We start from the raw sequence: 5,826 nt of genomic DNA on the forward strand, positions 1-5,826 counted from the left end.
AGTGGCAGAGCACATGCTTAGCATGCACAAGGTTTTGGGTTCAATCCCCAGCACCTCCATTAAAAACAAAAACAAAAACAAAAAGAATAAAAGAATTAGAGGGCAATCAAGGTATTCTCAGATAAAGGAAAGTTAATCAAGGGTATTTATCACTAGGAGATCTACTCTAAAAGAATGACTAAGGGAAGCTCTGGAACACAAAGGAAAGAATTAAAAGAAGGAAACTTGGAGTACCTGAAAGGAAGAAAGTAGCAAAAATATGGGTAAATAGATTTTCCTTCACATCTTGAGTTTTCTAAATTATGTTTGATGGTTGAGGAAAATATTATGACACTAACTGATTTGGTTCTAAATTTATGTAGAGGAAATAAATTTAAGACAATTATATTGTAAACAGGGGAGGTTAAGGGGATGTACAGGGAAGTAAAATTTGTCTACTTTATTCAAACTGGTAACATAATAACATAGGTGGACTGTGATAAGTTATGTACACCTATTACAATACCGAGAATAACCATTTAAAAACTATATATAAAGGTAAATTTTAAAAAACACTATATATAAATCAAAATAGAATTCTAAAAATTGTTCAAGTAACACACAGGTAGCAGGGATAATAGAAAAATGAAAACAGAAATAACAAAGAAAAAAACACAAAATGGCTGACTTATGCTGTAACATATCAATAATTATATTAAATGTAAGGGATCTAAATAAACTAATTAAAAGACAGAGATTGGTGTGTATATTAAAACACATGATCCAACTATATACTGCCTGCAAGAAAATCATTTCAAATAATATGGTAGAAACAAGTTGAAAATAAAAGGATGGGATAAGATTAACCATGCAAAGGAAAGAAGAAATGGCTACATTAATATCAAATAAAATAGACTTAGAACTAAGAAAATTACCAGATACAGAGGGACATTGGACATTACATAGTGCTTAAAGTTCAATCCACCAAGAAGATAAAGCAATCCTAAATGTGTTTTCCCTAAAAACAGAGATGCAAAATTTGTGAAGCAAAAACTAAAAGAACTGAAAGGATAAATAGATAAATCCACAATTACACTCAGTGACTTCACACCCCTCTCTCCCAACAGTTGATAAAACAACCACATAGTAAATGAGCAAGGATATAGAGGAGTCTAATAACACCATCAATCAAAGGATGGAATTGATATTTATAGAACATTCTACCATGCAACTGCAGAAGTCACACTCTTTTCAAGTGCACATGGAATGTACATCAAAATAGATTGTATCCTGGGTTATGAAACAAACCTTGACAAGCTTAAAACCATTATGGTTCTCTAACCACAATGGAATCAAACTAGAAATTGATAACAGAACGGTAACAGAATTATGTTCTTCACTGCCTTATCAGCAGCGTCATGACTCCTTAAAGGATCATCAAAACCTGAGAAAAGACCTTCCTGATGGCCCTCTAGTGTTGAATTCTAAGTCTGAAAAGGGACTTTGGAAAACACTCATAACATTGTCAGTGAAGGATGGAAAAGGAAGAGGTAAATGATCATTTCCCCCTTTTTTTCTACTCATTTCCAAAGCCTTTGTTGTTGAAGAGAATGGAAGATATGATTTTCCCTATTCCATGTCTGTCTCCTGGTCTCACCACTCACCCACTTCTTTTCCATTTTGAATGTGGATGATTTTGCTCAAGAATGGGCAAGATCGATCTCTACTCATCTTTGGCCAGCCTCTGCCCACCACTTATGGCATAGCTAACCCTACAGGCATGATCAGTTGCATCTAATGTTGGTGAAAATTCTGAAAGCAGCTGCCTGGTCAGAGTAGATATCTTCCAGGCTATGCCAAGAACCAGCCTTGTGGGACACTGGGAACACCACTGCAGAAGAGACTACTATTATCTTTTTTGACAAAAGAGAAAACTGAGGCCCAGAAATCTTAGATGGCAAATACCAAGCTACCTCCTGTGCAGGGTCTGGAACATGACCTAAGTCTTAGAATTCATCTCCTCCTGACCCTTCATGCACCTCTTCAGCCACACCCCACCTTCTAAAGGATGAGATTGTTGGAAATGGGGAAATGAAACCACAAGTCAGAGTTTGATGGGAAGAAATCTGAATTGTGAAACACAATTCCTCTTCCCTTTTCTGTGCTTAATCTTAAGGGGGAAAAAAAAGGAAATAGCATACATTATTGACAAAGGAGTGTTGAAATCCCCAGCTATAATTTGGGTTTGTGTATTTCTCTATTTCTATCAGCTTTTACTTCTTGAATTTTGAAGTTCTCTGAGTTTTTTTAATTCTTATTTTTTATTGAAGTATACTCAACATACAATGTTAGTTTCAGGTGCACAGCAAAAGGATTCAGTTATACATATACATACACATTTTTTTTTTCAGATTCTTTTCCATTACAGCTCATTACAAGAAATTGAATATAGTTCCCTATGCTATACAGTAGGTCTTTGTTGGGTTTTTTTTTTTTTGTCAAAAAATATGGAATGCTTCACGAATTTGCATGTCATCTTTGCACAGGGGCTGTGCTAATCTTCTCTGTATCATTCCAATTTTAGTACATGTGCTGCCAAAGAGAGCACTCTGGGGTTTTTTGAAGCTCAGTTACTTCTGAAGAGCATCACACTTAGCATTATTGTGTCTTGCTGATGAATTAACCTATATACCATGATGAAGGGTCCTCCTGTATCCCTGGTGTAGAGATGGTACTGTTCTGAATCCACTCTGTCTGATATTATTATAGCTGCTGCAGGTTTCATATGCTTAATCTATGCGTGGTACATCTTCTTCAGTTCTTCTACTTTAACCTATCTGTGTCCTTATAGTTAAAGTGGGATTTCCTTTAGACAGCATGCGGGTAGGTCTTGCTCTTTAATTCAATCTGTCTTACACTTGAAGAATTTAGACCATGTATACATCTAATATGTTTATTGATATGGTTTTGTTTAAATTCATCATCTTGCTATTTATTTCTATTTGTCCCATCTGTTCTTTTTTTTTTTTCCTTTTTCTCTGCTTTTTTTTTCCCAGTGAATTTTTAAATTCTCATTTTATTTCCACTTTATTTGGTAGACCTCATTTTATTTTCTTAGTGGTTGCTCTACAACTTACAATATTCACCATTAACTTATCACCTCCTACCTTCAGAGAATATTATATCACTTCACATATGCTGAATGCTCTACAGAGCATTCTCTTTTACTTCCTCCCTCCCATTTTCTGCATCATTGTTATCGTACATTTTACATTTACATAAAATGTTAACTTAACAATATATTGTTCTAGTTTTGCCTTCAAGAGCCAACTATCTTTTGGGGGAAAAAGTTAATGATAAAAAGAATCTGTTATATTTCTCAAATTATCTACTATTTTTGGTCTCTCATTCTTTTGTGGAGATCCCACTTGTCATCTACTTCTATTTTCCATCTGCTTGACCCATCTTAGAGATCTGTCCAGAGCAGCTTGTTGTTCTATGTTTGGAAACAGTTTTTATTGCACAAGCACACCTCAGAGACATTGCAGGTTTGGTTCCAGACCATCCTAATAAAGTGAGTATCAAAAGTCAGTCACATGAATTTTTTGGTTTCCAAGTGCATGTAAAGTTATGTTTAGTCTGTTAAGTATGCAATAGTATTCTGGTTAAAAAAACAACATGCAAACCTTAATTTAAAATTGCATCACTGCTAATCATCTTCTGAGCCTTCAGCATGTCATAATCTTTTTGCTGGTGGAGGGTCTTGCTTTGGTGTCAATAACTGCTGAGAATTCAAGGTGATGGTTGCTAAGGTTTGGGGTGGCTGTGGCAATTCCTTAAGGTAAGACAAAAATGAAGTTTGCCCCATCAGTTGACCTCTTCCTTTCACGAACAATTTCTCTGTAGCATGCAATGCTGTTTGATAGCATTTTACCCATCATAGAACTTCTTTCAAAATTGGAGTCAGTCTCCTCAAACCCTGCTGTTACTTTATCAATTAAGTTTATGTAATATTCTAAATCCTTTATTGTTGTTTCAACAATCTTCACAGCATCTCCACCAGAAGCAGATTCTATCTCAAGAAATCACTTTCTTCGCTCATCTTTAAGAAGCAACTTCTCACCTCTTAAAGTTTTATCATGAGGTTGCAGCAATTCAGTCACATCTCTGAAGTAGAGTCACGGGCTCTACTTCTAATTCTAGTTCTCTTGCTGTTTCCGCCACATCTGCAATTACTTTCTCTGCTAAAGTCTTAAACCCCTCAAAGTCACCCATGAAGGTTGGAATCAACTTCGTTCAAACTCCTGTTAATGTTGATATTTTGACTTCTTCCTATGGATCACGAATATTCTTAATGGCATCTGTAATGGTTTTCTAGGTTTTTTCAATTGGCTTTGCCCAGATCCATCAAAGGAATCACTATCTACGGCAGCTATAGCCTTATGAAATGTATTTCCTAAATAACGAGACTTGAAAGTCAACATTACTCTTTAACCCTTGGGCTGCAGAACAAATGTGTGTTAGCAGGCATGAGAACGATATTAATCTCGTTGTATTATCTCCATCAGAGCTCTTGACCAGGTGAATTGTTAATGAGCAGTAATATTCTGAAAGGGATTTTTTTTTTTTCTGAGCAAGAGGTCTCAACAGTGGGTTTAAAACATTCAGTAAACCATGTTGAAAGCAGATGTGGTGCCATCCAGGTTTTGCTGTTCCATTTCTAGAGCACAGGAAGAGTAGATTTAGCATAGTTGTTAAGAACCCTAGGGATTTTCAGAATGGTAAATGAGCATTGGCTTCAACTTAAAGTCGCCAGCTGCATTAGCCCCTAACAAGAGAATCAGCCTATCCTTTGGAGTTTTGAAGCCAGACATTGGCTTCTCTCTAGCTATGAAAGTCCTAGATGGCATCTTCTTCCAAGATAAGGCTGTTTTGCCTCCGTAGGAAACCTGTTGTTTAGCGTAGCCACTTTCATTCATTATCTTAGTGAGATCTTCTGGATAACTTGCTGCAGCTTCTACATCAGCACTTCTATGTTATGGAGATGCCTTCCTTCCTCAAACCTCATGAGCAAACCTATGCTAGCTTTAAAATTTCTTCTATAGCTTCCTCACCTCTCTCAGCTTTTATAGAATTAAAGAGACTTAGGACCTTGCTCTGGATTAACACTTTGGCTTAAAGGGGTGTTGTGGCCACTAAAACTTTCTCTATGTCAGCAATAAGGCTGTTTTGCTTTCTTGTCATTCTGTGTTCACTAGAGTAGCATTTTTAATTTCTTTCCAGAACGTTTCCTTTGCATTCACAACTTGGCTAAATGTTTGGCACAAGAGGCCTAGGTTTCAGCCTGTCTTGTTTGACATGCCTTCCTTACTAAACTTAATCAATTCTAGCTTTTGATTTAAAGTGAGAGGCATGTGACTATTCTTTTCATTTGGACACTTAGAGGCCACTATAGGGTGATTATTGGCCTAATTTCAATACTATTGTGTCTGGAGGCATAGGGAGCCCCCAAGAGAGAACATACACATTTATCAATTAAGTTCACTGTCCTATATGGTACAGTTTGTGGCACCTCAAAACAGTTACAATGATAACCTCAAAGATCACTGATCACAGATCATCATGATGGAAGATTTAATAGGTATTTTAAAATGGTGATATTGTATTCTAACATTTCTTTTCCATTAAGTAGCTAGAATATTTCTATTAGGATTTTCTTTCCCTCTTCATGTATTTAGTAACCTGAAGTTCAGTTGAAGCAGGAAAGACAGGATAAATGCTTGATAAACACCAGGATAAATTACAAATGAATAAATTATTTAAATGTTAGCAAAAAATAAATTTTAA

The 5,826-nt window shown here is 35.9% G+C and overlaps 1 non-coding gene across 1 annotated transcript; it reads right to left on the reverse strand.

The window, feature by feature from the left end:
• Nucleotides 1–2,480: 2,480 nt before the first annotated feature.
• On the reverse strand, nucleotides 2,481–2,587 carry LOC123616793 (U6 spliceosomal RNA). Its single transcript, XR_006724825.1, has one exon. It is a non-coding gene; the product is annotated as a U6 spliceosomal RNA (small nuclear RNA).
• Between the last annotated feature and the right edge of the window lie 3,239 nt (nucleotides 2,588–5,826).

This window comes from Camelus bactrianus, chromosome 7 (genome assembly GCF_048773025.1).
Source record: "Camelus bactrianus isolate YW-2024 breed Bactrian camel chromosome 7, ASM4877302v1, whole genome shotgun sequence".
NCBI classification, from domain to species: Eukaryota; Metazoa; Chordata; class Mammalia; order Artiodactyla; family Camelidae; genus Camelus; species Camelus bactrianus.